General features: G+C 43.9%; 1 protein-coding gene across 2 annotated transcripts in view; it reads left to right on the plus strand.

Moving 5' to 3' along the window:
- Positions 1-20,592: 20,592 nt before the first annotated feature.
- Positions 20,593-21,676, plus strand: part of CASP8 (caspase 8) — a 29,150-nt gene continuing 28,066 nt past the window's right edge. For both annotated transcript variants that reach the window (XM_079923744.1, XM_079923745.1), the window contains exon 1: positions 20,593-20,840. The gene's annotated coding sequence lies outside the window, so the exon portion shown is untranslated. The remainder of the gene's footprint in view (positions 20,841-21,676) is intronic.

A 21,676-nucleotide genomic window follows, 5' to 3' on the forward strand; every position in this document is an offset into this window, starting at 1 on the left:
ATCTGTAATTTCATTTGAAAGGGAAAATTTAATTGGAAGAATGATTAACCAGTTAAATAAGGTTAACTGCTCAAGGTAAAATATCTCTAGAGCTGAGGACGAGTACCCAAGGAAGGAAGAAGTTTGGAAGACTTCTCCCCAAGACCCCAAGTTTGGGAATCAGAACTGGTAAAAGAAGGGACTTCCCTGGCAGTCCAGGGGTTAAGACTCCATGCTTCCACTGTAGGGGCCATGGGTTTGATCCCTGGTAGGGGGACTAAGATCCTGCATGCTGAGGGGCAAAAAAAAAAAAAAAAAAAAGAACTGGTTGAAGATGTGGCTGAGCCTACAGACGATAGAGAAGTTCCCGAGGGGGATCACGGGCCAGAGCTCGTCTGCAGTCGGCAAGCGGGGCTGGTGAGCAGGGGGCTGCCCACCGGGGCCGATACAGTTCTCGGCAGCGGGCCCCAGGAGGAGCAGCCCCAGCCAGGAAGAGAAATCTCTCCCTCCGCTCTTGCTCACCCTGGTCCTCCAGTGCCCTCTACCTACAAAGCCTAAGAGTGTGCTAGTTGGCAAAAGAGATATTTTACACGATGTAGCTACAGTGTCACCACGCCAGACTAAGAAGAGGAGATTTGAGCTGAGAGGCAATACATTGATTGACTCTGGCATGGTATACTGACCCTGCTTCTGTAAACGAAATGGTATATATGGCATATATAATGGCATAGCATCTATGGTATGTGCATAGATGCTATAATAATATTTGTTCACACTTATTATGTATTTACTCAGCATGCCAGGAACTGTTCTAAATATTTTGCAAGTATTTCATTTCCATAATCACCCTCAAATGCAGGAGTTGTTAATATCTCTACTCTATGAATGAGGAAACTGAAGCACTGAGCTGTTAAATAATTTGCCCAAGGTCACACAGCTAGCAAGTAGCAGAGCAAGAGTCATGATGGCTGTACAAACATAGAAAAGAGACTGAAAGAATCAAAATGTTAACAGTGGTGACCTCTCAAGGTGGCATCGAAGAGGCCATAGGAGAGGTTTTCCCTTATTTTTTTGGCCACGTGCATGGCTTGTGGGATCTCAGTTCCCCCACCAGGGATAGAACCCAGCCCCTGCAGTGAAAGCGCAGAGTCCTAACCACTGGACCACCAGGGAATTCCTGGTTTTCACGTTTTTATCGGTGCTTTAAATAAATAAGTAAGTACAGTGATAAACTACTGCTTTTTATTTTGTTTTTGTATCTGTGGGAGGGATTTTTTGGGGGGGAATGTTGTATTTTTCAAAGAAGTAACTAAAATAATTGATAAATGACAACTCTTGGTGCCAGACAGTAAGAAACAAGTGAATCAGCAGAACTGCAGGCAGCGTGGGAGGGAGGGGGCGGCAGTGGCCCCAGCGAAGGATGGGAAGAGGTTGAGTCACCGTGAGCACTGGTTTCTGGTTCCCATTGTGTCTGGTGTGATCTGTCACTGGTTATCCCTGCTGAGCTTCCTGCCTGCCCTCCCGACCCCAAGAGCTTCAGAGTGTAGGTGACTGTGGCTGCCTGAGGGAATTAGCATTTATGGAGCTCTTGTAAGAGAACATCCGTAAGCGCAACTCCCCAGGGCAACCTTATCAGGTAGTCATTTTTTATCTCTATTTCCCACATGAAAAGACCAAGACTCAGGAGAGCAAAGGAAGGTGTCCAGGTCCTCGGCAACAGGCAGAGCTGAACGCAGCTCTGCCTAATTCCAGAGTCCACGCTCACCCAGCTGCTTTCAATATGCACAGTAAAAGACTAGGCTTCTTTCCCCAACTGCCTGCTTTTAGAAGGCTGACCCTGGTGGCTGACATAGCAACTTTAGATCCTTCCCCAGAGACTGAGGGCTGCAGGTCAAGTTGTCAGTAGAGGGAGAGCCAGGCCAGAGGTGCTGACATTGGCTTTCAACGCACCGTCCCCCTCCTTCCTTCTAGGAGCAGCCCCTGGGCATGCCCGTTATATCTTGATAAGTCCACGTTCAGGCTGCGTGGGGTTGGGCCCCGGCAGACTGCGCACAGCTGGCCACTTGAACTTTGGGAGCGTTGACATGAGCCTGGAATTTCCAGAGGAAACTGTGGGGGATGAGACGTGGTGGAGGCCGCTGCTGTGCTCAGTCCAGACATGGAGGCACTGACTAGAGTTGGTGCCGACGGGAACCCACCCACCCACTAATAACTAGAGTGGTTATTAGTCCACTCTAGTTACCAGCCTGCTGTGTATGCATGATGGAGGGTGGCGTTTAGCCAAGTTCTTGTAGGAACTGGTGCCCTGAAGCGTGGGACCCAACAACAGAAGAGGGACCACCAATGATACTGGGTGGTGCACAGTCATTATGCATTAAACACCAGTGGGTTGCACAGTGAAAAGTTATCCTCTTTATAATTCTCTTACATCATCAGGAAAAAAATCCACTGTCACAGCCAATATATCTATTATGTCTCAAAATATGCTCCTTTCCCTTTTTGACCAAGGAGAGAGTAGGCAATAGTATCTAGCTAGAGCTTAGTAAACAGCGTTACATTTTCATTCTATTTATTTTTACAGCTCATTTTCTGTAGCAAATGTAATGTTTTTCCATTTCTGGTAGTGATGTAAAATTTCCTTTTTTTTTTTTTCTTAGATTTATTTATTTAGGCCACGCCACTTGGCATGTGGGATCTTACTTCCCTGACCAGGGATCAAATCTGTGCCCCCTGCATTGGGAGTGTGGAGTCTCAACCACTGGACTGCCAGGGAAGTCCCCCAATTTCCTTTTTAATAACATTTATTTGTCAATTTTTATTTAAGTAAAGAAAGGGAACCAGTTAAAAATTAGATAAATAAAAGAACGAGTAAATGGAAAATATGAAAAAAGTTGTTGAAGTCATTCAGGAATGACTGAAGTGGGCAACTTGGTGCCCGCCATTCATGATAAAGCCAGGCTGCTCTGAGAGGAAGCACCTAAATGGCCCAGCTGATGATTTAGCTGTGGAAGCCCAGAATCTTTAGGGGAAAGTTCTGGAATGAGCCTTGGTTAGAGAGCAGTGATTTTAGGATAATATCAAGGAGTTCTTATTTTATGTTTTTGGCCGCACTGCACAGCACGTGGGAATCTTAGTTCACCCCACCAGGTGTCAAACCCATGCCCCCTGCAGTGGAAGCACGGAGTCTTAACCACTGGACCTCCAGGGAGGTCCCAAGGAGTTCTTTTATATCTGAGTCTCACTGCACATGTTCTTTTTCAGTCTGGGAGACTGTAAAATATGGGAACAGAGCAGACTACCAACAATTGACAGGAAGTCTGGCTGATCTAGTTGAGTGCAAAGAAGTGGCTGGTAGTCGAGGAGGCATTTGTTTACCAGTGGGAGACCCCAAAGTCCCCACTTAACTGGTCCTTTTCCCCATGGTACCACTTGGGACATTTAAAGCTCTTTCTTCTGGTATAATTCTACATTTACATCTAGCATGCTTATACTTCTATCTCTTAATTAATCAACTTTGTCACATAGGTCAAGATCATTGTGTTATTTGAATCTCCTATAGCTCCACTGCTTTTTCTCTCTGTCTTGTCAGTTACTGAGAGAGGTGCATAAATATCACATACAATGACTGTGGACTGTCTACTTCTCATTTTAGTTCTGACCACTTTTGCTTTGTGTCTACTTGTTTGATGTTAGTATAATACTATCCTGATATTTTCAGTGTTTCAGTGTCTTTACACTTGAACTGTGTGTTGTAAGCAGTGTATTGTCAGTTTTGTTTTGTTTTTTTTGTTTGTTTTGTTTTGTTTTACAAAATCCAGTCCCATAAGTCTTTTCTTAAAATTAGAATTTTAGTCCATCTTTGTTTAATGTAATTATTTATATAATTATTTAAATAATGTATACGATTTGTATAATTTATATGTAGTTTTACAGTTTTACTTGTGTCTGATCCATAAACTTTTTTTGCTTATATCCATGTACAAGAGCTATAAGCGTAAAGCATTTATATGTAGATTTATGTTTACATATACTTAAATAACATTATAATAAATGAAATAAAATTTGGAAAAAATACAGAAGCAATACAAAACAAAGAAGAAGAATGGTGTGACATGATTTTTTCAATGAAAGAATAAATTGAGCTGAAAAAGTGTCCGTTATTTCTACCCTCCACTTAAATCTTCATAGTCTTTGACTTTCTTCATCAGATTCCTAACCATTTGGAGTCTTTTCAATGTGTCTCAGTTTCTTTTCTCTGGTAGGATCGTTTTCTCTATCTTTATGAAAACATCCAGCAAGGTCTAGGAGGAAAAACAGAAAATCAGGAGACCAGAAATGTCATATTTTTTTAAATGAAAACTTTTAATTGAAATATTATACAGATACTGAGGAATGCACAAGAATTATAAATGTACAGCTTAGATCATTTTCGTTTTTAGACAGTTTTTTTTTTAACTTCCTTTTTTCTTTTCCAAACCAAGGATTTCACTACTTAAAAAAAAAATAAAGTTTCAGGGCTTCCCTGGTGGTGCAGTGGTTGAGAATCTGCCTGCCAATGCAGGGGACACGGGTTCGAGCCCTGGTCTGGGAAGATCCCACATGCCGCGGAGCAACTAGGCCCGTGAGCCACAACTACTGAGCCTGTGCGTCTGGAGCTTGTGCTTCGCAACAAGAGAGGCCACGACAGTGAGAGGCCCTCACACTGCGATGAAGAGTGGTCCCCGCTCGCCGCAACTAGAGAAAGCCCTCGCACAGAAACGAAGGCACAACACAGCCAAAAATAATAAATAAATTTATTAAAAAAAATAAGTTTCAGGCGTCTATCTAGAACCTCTGCCCATTCTTCAATAGGGTTGTTTTGCTGTTGTTGTTGAGTTGCATGAGTTCTTTATATAGTATTGATATTACCTCCTTATCAGACATAAGATTTACAGATATCTTCTCCTATTCAGTAAGTTGCCTTTTCATTTTGATGAGGTTTCCTTTGCTGTCCAGAATTTTTAGCTTGATTCTGGTCTTTTCTTTCTCTCTTCTCCTTCTGGGACCCATACAACAAGAATGTTATTCTGCTTGATGTTGTCCCAACAGTCCTTAAAGGTTTTTTTCTTTCAGCTGCACCTTGTGGCTTGTGAGATCTCAGTTCCTCAACCAGGGATCGAACCCGAGCCCTTGGCAGTGAAGGCACAGAGTCCTAACAACTGCACCGCCAGGGAATTTCCAAAGGTATATTCACTTTATAAAATTCCTTTTTCGTTTTGCTGCTCTGAATGAGTTCCATTGCTTTGTCTTCCAGCTCACTGATTCATTCTACCTCACCCAGCCTGCTGTTAAACCCCTCTAGTGTATTTTCCAGTTCAGTTATAACTTCCATTTAGTACTTTCTTACACATCTTATCTCTTTGTTGAAGTTCTCACTGTGTTCATCCGTTATTCTCCCAAATGTGGTGAACATTTGGATGGCAAGTGCACCACATACCAGCCAGGTAGCAGTTAACCAGGAGGAACCATCATGAACCAAGCCCCTGGGTGGTCCAAGAGGTCTTTATACCCGGGCCCCCATCGGGCTGGTGGAGGTGACGGCAAGATGCCTGGTAGGCGGAGGGGCATTCCTGATACCTTTTCAAGGAGCTGTGAGAGCCCAGCTGGGCGAGGTTTGTCCATTCCAGTATGTCTCCTGCCTGCCCACTCTTGTATCTCTATTTTACTATGGATGGTCTTGAGTCACTCCCACCCAGGAATTTGAGGCCTCTGCTCAGCCCCACAACATGACTGGGATTTCTGGTCTCAAGATTACTTCACGGCCATGGATCATAGACTTAGTAGCCACCAATGCCCAATAATAGGCCAACAGTTGTCCCTCCAAGGGTGTGTACATTCCAGTTGACTCCAGGAGCTTATGTGTCCAAAAGCCCAACAGGAACCTATGACCTGTGGCACTGTCCTTCTGCCATAGGCTCCAATTTGCGAACAGGGAGATTGCTGAGACTTGTAACTCAAATGGCAGGTGTGGTGCTGTGTGGCCCAGGGGAAGGACAGCCTGGGTAGCCCATTGGAGGGTTTCCAGGGCGTCCTGTTTGTCGGAAGTCTCACTCACACGTAGTGACCTTTCTGTTAAACTGATAGGTGGGTGCTGTCAAGATCCCACAGGGGGAATGTGAGAGAGTGAGTAGCTGAATAGTCCCACCAGTCACTGGGCCTTCTTTCTATTTGTTGGGGGCAGAGAGGACCAAAAGCTTGGCAATTGTCTCCTCTGAAATGAGAAGCCACGCCCCTTCCCAGATTATGTTCAGGGATTTCAGTTAGGTATTAGGACTCTGTGATGTGTCTGTGTTCATAGCCTAGTTGTGTTGCTGCATGTGGACCAGCAGAGGGTCCAGTCCTTGCTGGGTTGTGCCCTGGTCTGAGCCCACCAGGAGGAGGCGTTAACAGCCTCCAGGAGCAGAGCTTTTCCACAGTAAGGAGCCACCTGATGGCAGATAGCCCAGGAACTTAGCTTGCCTTGCGGAAGGATGTTAAAGGTATGTTGTAACCCATTTCACATAGAGGAAAACTGATCCTGATGATTGAGTGAGAAGGATGCTGAAAAAGTCATTTGCAATGTGAACTGTCACATATCAAGTTCCCTCAGCTTGGGCAAGAGCGTCTGTGATAGTCACAATGTCAGGTACCACCAGCACAAGGGCAGCAGCACAGCGTTGAGCCCCCTGTAATCGATGGGAAGTTTCCAGGCACCCGAAGTTTTGTGCACTAGGCAAATAGGACTGCTGGACAGAGTCTCACACTGCACTGTGGCTTCCTTGGGCCCAGCAGTGGGGACAGTTATTTCCTTTTCTTCCCTAGGCTGCTGATACTGTTTTGGGGGTACAAGAGCACTAAGCACTTGTAGTCAGGCAGGTTCAAGGTCTTCCACGTGCCCCAGGAAGATGACCCTAACTGCAGCAGTTCCCATCAGAGGTAGAGGGTGAAGGTGATTGGGGGTCCACATAGACAAATCATCAATACCATGAACACATTCAGTGGGGGGGCCATAATAAGGGAGGTTTACAGGGACTCGAAGGGATCTATCCATACTCAGGTTTGGGCAAAGGTCCTGGTAAGCGGGATGGCCTCAGCCCCCAAACCAGAGCACATTGTCTGTTCGGTGCTCATCTTGGTGCCAGGGTTTGGAAGACCACAGTCACTGGTGCATCAATATCTAGAAAGGCCCAAGAAGTGCAATACTTCCCCCACCATTGAAATCTAACCTCAGCATCTGGCCTCTTGTCCCCACTGGGGACAGAGAGACCTCAGCCTAACCCCCAGTCTTGTTTACTTTTGAAAGCTGAGAGGTCTGGGTAAAAGTGTCTGGGGCTCTCTGATTTATCTCTAGTTCATCAGGAGGGGTGAAAAGAATAGCACCTGCATTAGCCAAAAATCAGTCACTGTGCAGATCCAGCGAGCCGCCGGTCAAACCCCCCATGGCCTGGTACCTGCATGAGTTCCTTGGTGGGGAGCCCATCAATTTCCTCTTCTGAGACCTACTCATTGAGTAACTGGACTCAGAGACCTCTTGGGGGAAGGCCATTTTCTGATTGTCCAGGAGACCATTTTATTTTATTTATTTTATTTTTTTTTGCGGTACGTGGGCCTCTCACTGTTGTGGCCTCTCCCGTTGCGGAGCACAGGCTCCGGACGCGCAGGCTCAGCGGCCATGGCTCACGGGCCCAGCTGCTCCGCGGCATGTGGGATCTTCCTGGACCGGGGCACGAACCCGCATCCCCTGCATCGGCAGGAAGACTCTCAACCACTGCGCCACCAGGGAAGCCCCAGGAGACCATTTTTGCCTCACACTTTCTGTTGATCTTTCTGTGATGCTATTTGGTGGGAGCCACTTTTTTCTGTGCCTGGGGATTTTTTAGTTAAGAACTGGACCTCATGAGGAGATTTACTTGCATTTAATAACTAGCAGGAGAAGCAACAACAAACCTAGAATTCTGAGTCTGGTTAACAATCTCATCATCTACTGTTCACAGTTCCTCAGTATAGACCCAAGGGACCACCAGGATATCCTGGCACAGCTCTGGGTTTGGAGTGAGGCATGGGTCCCAGGCTGGTCCTGCTGACCCAGCAGCTGCCCCCAGTGTTGGGTGGGGGATTCATCGCTGACACCTCCCTGTACTCGAATCAAGGGCAGTTCCCCCGCTAGCTTTCTGCTTGGCCACTCTCTTCCCAGTCCTGCTAGAGAGAGAGCAGGCTTTTCTTTTCTTGTTGTTTTCTTTTACTTTGTTCTTTTTAATCTTTGCCTTTTGGCAGCTCTATGTTGTAGACCTCTCTAGTTCTCAGTCTGGCATATATGGGAGATGAAAAGAAAGCCAAGGGGACAAAACAGAGTGTCTTTCCTCAAATCTTCAGATCCCTCCCCAGTCTGCTTCTTCTTGGCACCCCTGAGAGCTCTTGTGTGATTGTGGAATTATTTTCAGGGTATTTAGTTGTACTTAGAGGGAAGGAATCTGTGACATTGTGTCTCAGAACTAAAAGTTCTCCCCTCATTTAAAAAATTTCATTTTTATTTTTTAATTTTTATTTTATATTGGAGTATAGTTGATTTACAATGTTGTGTTAGTTTCAGGTGTACAGCAAAGTGATTTAGTTATACATGCACATGTATCTATTCTTTTTCAAATTCTTTTCCCATTTAGGTTATTACAGAATATTGAGCAGAGTTCCCTGTGCTATACAGTAGGTCCTTGTTGGTTATCTGTTTTAAATATAGTAGTGTGTATATGTCAATCTCAAACTCCCAATTTATCTCTCTACCTGACTTTTCCCTTTGGTAACCATGTTTGTTTTTGTTTTTTTAAAATAATTTTTGTAAATTTATTTATTTTATTTATTTATTTTTGGCTGAGTTGGGTTTTCGTTGCTGCGCACGGGCTCTCTCTAGTTGTGGTGAGTGTGGGCTACTCTTCTTCGTTATGGTACATGGGCTTCTCATTGTGGTGCCTTCTCTTGTTGAGGAGCATGGGCTCTAGGTGCGTGGGCTTCAGTAGTTATGGCTCGCAGGCTCTAGAGCGCAGGCTCAGTAGTTGTGGAGCACAGGCTTAGTTTCTCCGAGGCATGTGGGATCTTCCCAGACCAGGCCTTGAACCTGTGTCCCCTGCATTGGCAGGTGGATTCTTAAACACTGTGCCACCAGGAAAGCCCAACCATGTTTGTTTTCTAAGTCTGTGAGTCTGTTTCTGTTTTTAAAATAAGTTCATTTGTATCATTTTTTTTTAGATTCCGCATATAAGCGATATCATATGATATTATTTGTCTTTCTCTCTCTGGCTTACCTCATTTAGTATGATAATCTCCAGGTCCATCCATGTTGCTGCAAATGGCATTATTTTATTCTTTTAAGTGGCTGAGTAATATTCCATTGAACACGACCTTATCTTTATTCATTCTTCTGTCAACAGACATTTAGGTAGCTTCCATGTCTTGGCTATTGTAAACAGTGCTGCAGTGAACACTGGGGTGCATGTGTCCTTTTGAACCATGTTTTTCTCCAGATATATGCCCAGGAGTGGGATTGCTGGATCATATGGTAGCTCTATTTTTAGTTTTTTAAGGAATCGCCATACTATTCTCCGTAGTGTCTGTACCAATTTACATTCCCACCAACAGTGTAGGAGGGTTCCTTTTTCTCCATGCCCTCTTCAGCATTTATTGTTTGTATATTTTTTGATGATGGTCATTCTGAACAGTGTGAGGTGGTACCTAGTTGTAGTTTTGATTTGCATTTCTCTAATAATTAGTAATGTTGAGCATCTTTTCATGTGCCTATTGCCCATCACCCCCATCATTTTAATATAAGAAAAAATTCAAACTGAATCACATCATGAGGGCTAGAACTTTTTCTGTTCCTTTCGTTGCTTTATGCCAGAACAGTATCTGGCTCAAAATAGGGTCTCTCTCTCTCCCCCGGCCCCTGTGTGTGTGCGTGTGTATAGACATATAAACATCCATATAGACATATATATATATGCTCTCTCTATATATATATTTAAATGAATGAATGTCTTAACTTACTAGAGTCCTAGAAGAAAAACAGTTGAGTCCCTGAATGAAAAAAAGAACATATAAAGTGCACTCATTAAATGTTTGAACTGAAAGTGTTCCTAGAGATTATCTAGCCTAACTCCCTCCTTTTGGAATGTAGAAATTGGACTGAGACCTAAATTGACCAGCCCAGACTCCAGTTTGGGTACCTCACTTCCCTGGCATATTCTCTCTCCTCTCCTCTGCATGACCAGTCATGAAGCCAAGACATGGAAGAGGGCGTGTCTCATTTCCTGCTCTCCTCCCCACCCTCTCACGCTGATTTGCTGAGTCTGTTCTGCCTGTGGAAATTCCAGCAGTTATGTTCACAGGAACACTAGCAATATATTCTTCATTTGACTTTCATTATATTTTTGAGGCGTTTCTTGGCAAGAACACATCCCAGAAAGAAGCACCTGTATTGGCCTTCTGGTAAGATTTATCTGGAATTTTAGGAAGGAACTGATTTGTTTCTGGAACGGTCTAGGCTGGTGGCCCCAGGGACGCCCAGGTGATACTTTCTTTTAATTGAATACACACACACACACACACACACACACACACACACACACACACACACACACATATATGTATGTATGTATTACAACTTTCTTCTGAAATCAACTGAGAGCCCATTTGGGGTTGGTTGTACGTTTGGGGTTGGAGATCCTTTATCCTGGCTCTGTCTTTTCCCTCAGCTCTGCTTTGCCCCAGGGGTTGCAGGATTTCTTAGAATTCTCCTTGGCCCAACCAGTTAATGAATAACAGCCTCAATTTTTGAGGTCCAAACACCTTACTTCCTTAGTCATGGTGATTAATTCTCTCTCTTTTTCCACTGCTTAAATAATTAACAAGAAAAAGAAAAGTATCCAGAACAATATAATAGGAAATGTAGGGCAAGAAAATCATGGGGAAGTTGCCAAGTTGTATGAAGGTCCTGCTTAAGGGACTCTGGTGTGTAACCAGCTTGTGCGCTGAATGAACATCCAACCAGATCTGGTGGGGATGCGGCTGACAGAAGTGGCCCATAACGGACGATCCCAAGTGGCAAAATCATCAGTTTAGGTTTTCAGCCTGAGTGTGTTTTTCAGTTAATACTCATTGCAAAACAAGATGCAAATTTTCCTTCAGAAAATCATTTGAAGGATTTCCATTTTGGAGGTGTTGATCCACAGTATCGAAGGGGCTGGGACGCAGAGGAGGCACCGTTATGATGTCTAGCGGTGGCCCTGTGTGCATCTGTTTATCATGCTAGTCATGCTGTTCTGCAATACCCCTTCTTACTAACCAACACATCTTAGAGATTGCTCCGTATCATAACTTCTCCTGTTCCCTGCCTGCCTTTTTACTCTCTTAATGGCATCCTCTTCTGAACAGAAACTCTTAATTCTGAAACAGTCCAGCTGACCCTTTTTTTCCCCTATGGTTAGCACTTTTGGTGTCCTATTTGAGTCCATCATGAAGACATTCTCTCAGGGTTTGTTATAAAAACATTGTTGCTTTGCTTTTCGTATTTAGATTTATGATCCTCTAGATTTTGTCAAATGTTATTTCTGCACTTATTGATATAATCACACAATTTTAAAAAATCTTGTTGACACGTTGGCTTACATTAATTGATTTTCAAATGTTGAACCAGCTTGCGCACCTAGAATAAATCTCTGCTGGTCTTGGTGTAGAAATCTTTATACAATGTTGGATTCAATTTGCTAATATTTTGTTCAAGATTTTTGCATTCTATGTTCATGAGAGATATCGGTCTATAGTTTTACTTTGTTGTAATGCTTTTGTCTGGTTTTGCTATTAGGGTAATACTGACCTCATAAACTGAGTTAAGAAGTAACCTCTCTGCTTCTACATCTGGAACAGATCATGAGAGTTGATGTAATTGGTTTCTTCCTTAAATGTCTGGTAGAATTTGACAGTGAACCTGTCTGGGCTTGGTGCTTTCTTTTTTAGCAAATTATTGATTCAATTTCTTTAAAGGAGACCAAGGTGGTAGATAAAATGGTGCTTAAAAAAATAATAATAACACCAAAAACCCAAAATGAACTAGTATTTATTTTATTGTTTGGGCTGAACTCATTGGCCTACCAACAGAAAGTGCATTTATTTTTTTCCCTATTGCTGTTTTCAATGATGGTGTGAGAAATCTTCTGTGATGGCCTGACTAGACATTGGGCAGATCCCACAGCTTTCAGCTCTTTTGGTTATGAGAAGGCTATAATATTATGACTCATTTCACCTGTTAAAAATTTAGTTCAGATATTTAAAAGTTTCCATCTCAACTGAAGTCAAAGGATCCCATTACCCTCAGCTCAGGAATGAATCTTAGCTAGGGAAACATCAGTTGAGGAGGGGACTGTTGTTTCTTCTTTGTTGTTTCTCTTTACTCGCTCCATGTCTTCTGCTTCCCCCAGGCAGGCACAGGGTAGGAGGTAAAGAAGAAAAGATCTTTCTGCTCAGCTGCAGATCTCTCTTGGCAGTTGGTACCTACTGCCATGGCAGGCATCCAAGTCCTGACACATTCACCCAGATATGTGGGGAATTCCAACCTTCCCCAGCACACTTACAGTGGAGTTTTTGAGAATTAGTATAGATTCCTGCCCATGACAATCGAGATCCTAGCCCCAGGGGTGAATGCCACATTATCAAGGCCCTGGCAAGCAGATCTTCTGGATGGGCTCTAATCAAGAGATTTAGAGCCAGGCAACCTTCTCATTTATCCATTTTATCCCATAAGAAAATCCTGACTCGTATCTTGTTTCCGCTCTGGCTTGTCTTGCCTGAGCAGTGGTGACATCAACAATTTTCTTACCTTCATGTTCCAAGTGCAATGCAGGCACCATTTCCATGTTCACATTGCCCCCAGCACCAGAGATTGCAAGTGAGGCTCTCCCAAGAACTTTCTCAAAGCATTCCGCTTCTATGGACTCACTATAATGGTCCTCTGAGCTTCTGCAGCTCATCAAGCCTCCAGCTAGGCAGTGAGATACAAGTCTCATCTTCTTTCAAGCACTTCAGTCTATTTAGGTATGTAATGAAGACTTGAACTTTGCTCAAAGAGAGGTCTGACCTTTGTCCTTGGCCTCTGGGAGGTAATCTCTATGACCTTGAAATGTTGTGCCTGATAAGAATGTCTTTGTTTACCTGGGGGCTTTGGACTATGTCAGAAAGTTTGTTTGATTTTTTGGGGGCTGCACTGGGCAGCTGGTGGGATCTTAGTCCCCCAGCCAAGGATTGAAAGCCCCAGGCAGCGAAAGTATCAAGTCCTAACCACTGGACCATCAGGGAATTCCCCAGAAAGTTTTAAAACGTGATTTATGTTGAGGGATTTCCATCACAGGGTATCAGCTCAACCTCCACAGGGGCTAGAGACTGAGGTCAGCATGCAGGCAGATGGCCACAGAACCCCAGTAAAGACTGGACACCAAGGCTCCGATGAGATTTCCTCAGTGGCAGTACTTAGTGTGTATCATCACACCCCAGCGCTGGGAGGGGTTAATGCTTCCCATGACTCTATGCGGAGAGGACAACTGGAAGCTCAGCTATGGAATCCTCCTGGACTCATTTTAATCTGTATCTTTTCCCTGTAATAAATCATAACTATGAGTGTAATAGCCTTCAATTATCACACCTCAGGGTGTTTTTGGGAACCTCTTGAACTTGCAGTTGGTGTGAGAAGTGAGGGTGGTTTGTGGACTGTTCCCTAACTCTGCTGTGTGTTTTCTTCTCACACCACCAAGCAATTAACTCAATTCTCGGAGGACACTGACCAGGAATTTAACTCAGTCCTGAGACTACCTACCCGGAGATAGCATCAGATCTCACAGATTACGGGTTTAGTTCCACAAGACTCCCCCCCACCCCATAACTTTGCAATAGGTATATTTTCTCTTTTCCCTACTCACTAGGACTCTGTAGACAAGCATAAGTCCATTCCTCTGCCACTGGATCCAGTCTCACCTAAATTTCAGTTCTCCTTCTGCCCTGATTCTCTCTCAAGGAACTCCATCTTCTGCTCCTGTAGACTCTACAGGATGGGGTGGAAAGTGTCAAAAAAACCCGGTGTGGATATCAGTTGTAACGGTACCTGGGATTTGCTTTAATCAGGTATGGTGAGATATGCAGACATGGAAATGACTGTCTTGAGGAATTTTATACTCACAGATCCCAGGAGAAGGGGCACACCATGCAGGACCACATGGGAAAGCATCAGTTGGTCAGGAGGCAGATGATGTGGAGGGGAAATGTGGGCAAGAGCCTTCATTGTGGTTTCTGTGGGAAGGAATTGATGAGGCAGGGCAATCAGGCTTAGGTTGGGTTAGTCTGCATCATTTCAATAGGCTCTGGGTTGTAGGGGGTGCCCCTAGTTTTCTGGTACATGTCTCTAGAGTGCAGGGGAATAGTGTCCCAGAGTGTAAAATCTTGGTGAAGGAGGTGGTTGGGGGTAGGGACTCTGGATTGGTTGATCTGCATTTGAAAGCCTTGCTGGCCGGCCTGGTGTGTGCTCTTTCTAGGAATGAAACACCTGGGGAGGGGCAGTCTCTCCAGGATGAGCAAGGCCTCAAGATGTCGAAGCACTGAAAGTACAAAATAAAAGACATGATTAATACACTGTCTTTTATTCCTCCCACCAGAGTGTGGCTAGCATTTTCTCTTTAGTATATAGGGATACAGTTGTCCTTAACTGTTGAGATTTAGCTGAAATGCTGAGCCACCAGGAAAATTTCATTCATCATCCTTGCACAAAAGAGAGTGAGAAACAAGAAGGAGACCATGCCTCTCTGCTCTGTCACTGGGATGACTCTTGACGCTGTAGAGGAGGAAAACATTTTTCTCTGTACCCTCCTAAGCTCTTTACCTCAGACCCTGCAAATTATACTGACAAAAGCCAGATGAACAAGAGAAAAACAGTTTATTATGCATGCAAACACATCAAGTGGGAGAAACCTCAGTGATTCGGAACTCAAAAGGGTGGTTAGAACTTGGGCTTATATAGCATCTAAGCAACGAACAATAAATATGCAGAGAAGTGACAAGACAAAGGTAATAAAGGGTTTAGGCTTCCAAGAGTGATAAACTTTGGCAAGGTAAATATATTGGGCAAACTACATTTGTTCATGCAGGTCCATCTTGGTGGAGACTTTCTTCTTCATGGCCATAAAACTTCCCTGGGAGAGGGATTCATGGCAGTCTTCATTTCTCAGAATCTGCTACTTTTAGTCAGATAAGGGATGCTACAAAAGGCTTCTTTCTGTATCTGTTGATTCTCATTTGACTCCAACTTAAAATAATCTTCAAGCATAATCGGAGCCTCTACAACGTGTTGCGTCAGATGAGGGATGACTCATTCTCTCAGAAACTGGAAGTTTGTATCATAATGTTGTAAAGCACAAAAAGTTTAACTTTATAACCTAACTTTTGTGTCTACCCATGACCTTTTCTTTTCATTTTGTGAAACATAAACAATCACTGGGCACTTAATCAATGTTTGTTTAATCATGAATGAATATAGATTTTATCAACACCTCTAAGGTGTTCATTGGAATGACTATTATCTGCGCTCTTTGGCTTAATCTCCTTCTGAATACCTTTAGAGAGGCAAAAAAAAAAAAAAAAGAAAAAGAAAAAGAAAACGAGAAAGTCTGATTTGGAGCATTTATAACCAGAGACCCAGTCCTAAAACCTGGCCCTTTTACTCCCTGGCCAACTGCCCCTTCCTGTGAGTGAATCGAACAGCCTGGCTCCCAGGGTCAGCCTCAGGTACAACATGCCATTTTTTTTTCTCTTCAACTTGTTCTGAGGAACCCCAGTGGGTTTGCAGAGACACTGGCTAAAATGCACATTGTCCCAAGCAGTGTTAAACTAGCTTAGAAGCACTGAGCAGTAATAAAGAGGACAGAGGCCGTTCATAAGTACTAATGTAGAAAGAGATACAAGATAGAGTTAGATGAAAAAATGATAGAATACACACACATGCACACAATGTTTAAACAAATATACAAATAATTAGTGCAAAAATTAAAGTCAATGCAGATATATGTTTGCTTTTCCTTTTCTGTAGACTATCACAAGAAAGATAAATAAGAAACTGTACTAACCCTCCTACTACATCATTTTGTTTCGGGGTCTGTTGAAAGCTGGAGTCAGTAGGAATCCAAGTGAGCCTGGGAGGACACTTCTGGGGGAAGAAAAAATGTCCTATCCAGGGAAGACACCAAATACACATTTTGCCACTTGGCTGTCTCACCTGGACTTACCTGTACCTGCAAGTTAGTTGTGCTACTACTGAGAACGGGTGTATTGTAATTATTTTTACTAATAGCTTTGAGGAAAAATATCATTACCCAATTCTTGAAATCCTTTTTGAACTGAGAAAGAATGAAATGAATTTCCCTTGCAGAAGTTGAGGAGTGACTTCTTCTTCTTCTTTTTTTAAAAAATAAATTTATTTATTTATTTATTTTTGGCTGCGTTGGGTCTTCGTTGCTGTGCGTGGGCTTTCTCCAGTTGTGGCGAGCGGGGGCTACTCTTCCTTGTGGTGCATGGGCTTCTCATTGCAGTGGCTTCTCTTGTTGTGGAGCATGGGCTCTAGGTGCGTGGGCTTCATTAGTTGTGGCACGTGGGCTCAGTAGTTGTGGCTCGCGGGCTCTAGAGCACAGGCTGAGTAGTTGTGGCACACGGGCTTAGTTGCTCCGCGGCATGTGGGATCTTCCCAGACCAGGGCTCAAACCCGTGTTCCCTGCGTTGGCAGGCGGATTCTTAACTACCATGCCACCAGGGAAGTCCCGAGGAGTGACTTCTTTTAAAAGGGAAAAAATATATGTGTTTCAGGGAATAATCCTCCCATCTTTTGATTTTTTTTAAAAGAAAGAGTCACTAGTGCTGCATGCAGATAGAGTAGCTGGGTAGTCCCAGCTCAGTCACTTCACCTTTCTGGCCTTTGGTGTTCTAAATGTCTTAGTAACACTTACTCTGCCTGCTTTAGACTAAAAAATTGTGCTCACTAATGAGATAAATGAGATGAAGTAGGGAGAACACTTTAAAACTGCATCGTGCTACAAACTACTGTATATAAAATAAACAACAAGGTCCTACCGTATAGCACAGGGAACTATATTCAATATCCTGTGATAAACCATAATGGAAAAGAATATTAAAAAGTATATATATATATATGAATCACTTTGCTGTACACCAGAAACTAACACAACATTGTAAACCAACTATACTTCAATAAAAAGAAAAAACAGTGGCTCTTGGATGATAGGAATGATAGCACAACAATATGAATGTACTTAATGCCACTGAAATGTACACTTAAATATGGTTAGAATGGTAAATTTTTTGTTATGTATATTTTATCATAATAAAAAAAATTTAATGGCTCTTGACATTTGTCCTTAGGGTTTGAGGTACTGAGAAATTGTTCCCAAGAAATGGTTCCTGGGGGTGGGCATAGAGTGTAGCTGGAACTTGGAGGACTTTCACCTTGACTATGCTCAGACCTCCAAGAAAATATTTGAAAAGCTAAGTTGATGACATGAATATTGCATCCCAGCCCAACAGTTACCTCAATTTCTTCCTTTCTAGATCAGTGGGATGGGTTCTTGTTTGCAGTAGGATCTTTTGTGGAAGTAGAGGGGGCAGGTTCCAGCACCCACCAAATTGCAGAATATACACTTCGGGTCAGTGATGTAAACTCTTCATCTACCTGCTCATGACTGTCTAGTCATCTCAATACCAAAACAAAAATCAAAGACTTCAAAGCCTAGCTGTTAAAAACTTCTAGAGAATTGGCCGAGTCTCTTCCCACATGGCCGGGAGGAGGTGAAATAGATGGATTGGAATGCAGTCTCCTTTCCCTCACCATTGCCTTCAGGATTCTAAGGTCAAGCCAAGGCCAGCTTGAGGAAGGGGGAGGAGGAGCCCAGTAGAATGCACGTACCAGACCACCCGGCCTGTGGGTCAGTTGTATACAACTTAATAGAGAAGCAACCAACAAAAGAGCATGCTTGTTCAGGGGATTTTTGTTTCACTGTCAGTATTTGTCCTTGATTTGTCCTTGACTAATGTCCTGTGGTTCAAGTCCAGATCAATGGGACTGGTGTGTTCCAGCCCGCTGAAAGGAGGTTTAGTCATTCTTGGCTTTCTTAGGGAAATGTACAGGTCCAAATCTGATTTCAGCAGATTAGTAGACATGAGCCTCTGGAGCAGGCCATCAGGTGGGAGCTGAGACTCAGGAGGGTGGAAACCTCTCGGCACTTAAGTCCAAACAGGCTGTCCTGGGCTTCCCTGGTGGCGCAGTGGTTGAGAGTCTGCTTGCCGATGCAGGGGACACGGGTTCGTGCACCGGTCCGGGAAGATCCCACATGCCGCGGAGCGACTGGGCCCGTGAGCCATGGCCTCTGAGCCTGCGCGTCCGGAGCCTGCGCTCCGCAGCGGGAGAGGCCACAGCAGTGAGAGGCCCGCGTACTGAAAAAAAAAGAAAAAAAAAACCAAACAGGCTGTCCTCACCCTGCACTGGGCAGGGACCAGCTCCCTTATGTCCCGCTGAACTGCATTGCCTCCAGGTTTTCCAGCTTCCCCAGGACTAAAGACCAGGTACATTATTCATTTCCATGTAAATAATCAAGCAGACGTCTAGCTCAAGAAGGAGGCAAGAAACTGGTTAGAGCAAGTGAATTAATATTGATCCTAGAAGATCACAAAAGGAATTTAACCAACTTCAGGTTCGCAATTCACTTGTTGATTATTCATCTTCCTTTTTAAAAAGATCTAAGACTGGGAGAGCCTAGGATCAATACCTTACAAATGACACATCAAAGCCCTGAGACTCCCCCATTCCTCCTCAGTATGGCCCCCTGGATGCCTGCTGTGGGTCATCCATTTCTGCCAGGCTGGGGGCTGGGGGCTGGACGTAAACTCTCAAGTGAGACAATCTTGGCATCCTGTGTTGGCCGTGCAGTTGGTCAGCTGATTGACACTGAACTTAGTTTCCTCATCTGTACAATGTGACTAATAATTCGTAGCCATCTCACAGACACTGTGAGCTTATGTAACACCGTGGTAGTGAATATTTACTGAGAACTGTCAAAGATCCAGGCATTCCTTTAAGTGCTCAGTCTGTTTTGCCTCCTGTAATTCTGCTCAGGTAGGAATTCCAAAGCTGGGGCCTGAAGACTGGTATTTGTTTTAAACCTCCTCAGTTAACCCTCAGATCAGTCAAGTTGAGAACCATGGGTGTGTATTAATGTTCAGACACTGATTAACCTCTCAGGGTCTTAGGCACACAAAACTCACTCTGCCACTCACTAGCTGAAGGTACTTGTCCAAGTCTTTCGCCTCTCCAAACCTCAGTTTTGTCACTCAAATGGGAACATCCACTTCTGAGAATTGTTCAGAAGGTGAAATGAGCCAGTGTGGGTGGCTGTGCCTTGCACACATAATGTTTATTCAATATTAGCTGGTGTCATTAGGCGGACTCCTTTTTCATAGGTGACCTTGTGACCTCTGTGCATAGGTCATTATCTTAGTTTAAATTTACTGCTCTTCCACCCACATGGTTCATTTCAAATCCTAAATGCTGGGGAAGGGGAGATAGTGTGTTACGGTGGGAAAATCCTTGTTTTTGGTCCAACGGGACTGAGTTCGAATTTGGGTATTCATTTGAGCCTCTGTTTCCTCATCCATGACATGGGAGAACAATCCTCTACTTTGCTGGGGGAATTAGAGATAATTGATGTAAAGGTACAACATATAGGTATTGTATAATTTTTGGTGTTTTTGTTATAAAATGTACAAGGTGTAAAAACAAAAAGGCAGAAAACCTTTAAAAAAATTCAAACAGGAAACGGAGGCAGAGGGTGGGAAGGGGATGGAAGATGAAGAAAAGCTGGGGAGGTTTGGGGGCTCAGGGTCCTGGGGGACAGATCTCCGCATTACCACCACTCCAGGCTCGGCACTGGACGGGTACCGGTCACTAAGGCACAGCACTGGCCAGGGACTGTTACCCTTGCTTAGGGCTGGGCCAGACCCACAACCCCTTTTGTGCAGGATCTCCCCAAATCTCAGCAAGACATCTGCTTCGACCCAAGAAGAGCTCTTGCCAGATGATATGGGGGGCTGGTCCATGGCTTCAGTGCTGAGATTTGGGCCACAGAATAGAGGAATAATTCCTCTCCCCAGACCCCTTTCAAGGAGGAATGGCATTTTTACTTGCCACAGACAGTCTCAAATCTGTCTTTAAAAATTGTAGGCCTTATATACACTAAATGTAGTGAGTATACAGCTTCCTGGTTTTTAGTTTGCATCGGTTCCTTTAAATAAGAAACATTTTCTGTTCGAGTGAATCACCTCTGTTTTCCAGTTTTCAAAGTCAATTTTATTCTCTAGTTCTCTCTGTTCAGGAATTTTCTTTCTCTCTTACTGAAGACCAGATTTTGCCCTTCTGCCGGAGGGCAATGGTTTCACAGGTTCTCTTTCTTTTATCTCGCGATGTTTCAAAGCCCTGCTGAATTCGTTAGTAAATTCTGAATGTGGAGAGGAGAGAAACAGGAAGTGAGTCTGCTGGGACAGGCAGAAAAGCCTGGTTGAGTGATCGAAAGTAAAAGAAAACTTCTTCCGGGAGGCCTTTCCAACCCCACCTCCTTCCTCCCCCTCCCCCTTGCCTCGTTACAAGGGATTTTTCTCCGGTTGTAAGAACCCGCCTCAGTAATTGGAACGTGTGAAGTTAGGCAGTCTAGGGGTCTTGGCATCGGGAGCTTGGTGACTGTGATGTTGCCAGGGTGGAGCAGGTGAGTGTCTGGTGCAGAAGTGGCTTCTGGATACCACGTTGCCCACTCAAGGGGCAGATCAGACCTGCGGAGTGGAGTCACCTCTGGGTCCTGCTAGGGGCCCAGATCTTGGACTGGGTTTCTCTCTGAACCACAACCACTGACTTTGCTACTTTTTAACTCTGAGGAATCTCCGGTTCCTCTGCTGCCTCAAATATAGACACACTGTCTCTCTCCTGCTGGATTACTTTGGAAATTCTACAAGACTTTATTTACCTACTTATGTTTAAATTATTTTCTGTTTGGCCTGGGGCAGAGGGTTAAGTTAATCACCCTGTCAGATCCCTATTCCCTGTAGCCCTTGGTCTCTAAGACTTACGGGCCCCTCTCCCCTGCCCTGTTCTAGGTACTTTCTTTGATTTCCCCACTCCCACCCTATCTCCTACCCTCTCAAAGACGACCCTCTAAATCTTTTGATACATATCCTTGAATTGTTCTGTATCTTTGCAAAATGTGTCCTTGTTTTGTGTGTGTACGCTACTTTTTAAACTGTGTGATCAGGAACAAGAAAGTAATTTCTCTGTACCTCTGTTTCCTCATCATTAAATGGGATTAACACTCCCTCATGAGGTGGCTGTGAAGATTTAAGTTGATAACAACAGCATGAGCCAATTAGGACAGTGACTGGCACTACTAAGTATCCAGTAAGTGTTAGCAATTATTATTACGTATTAGTATTATTTGTATTGTATTTTGCTTGTTCCGTTTCTGACTTTTTTTGTTTTTCAAGTAAGCACTGTATTTTAAGTTCTGTGTAATTTGCCAGGTCCCACTTTGTAACCACCACTTATTATTCC

Source organism: Stenella coeruleoalba, assembly GCF_951394435.1.
Source record: "Stenella coeruleoalba genome assembly, chromosome: 6".
NCBI classification, from domain to species: domain Eukaryota; kingdom Metazoa; phylum Chordata; class Mammalia; order Artiodactyla; family Delphinidae; genus Stenella; species Stenella coeruleoalba.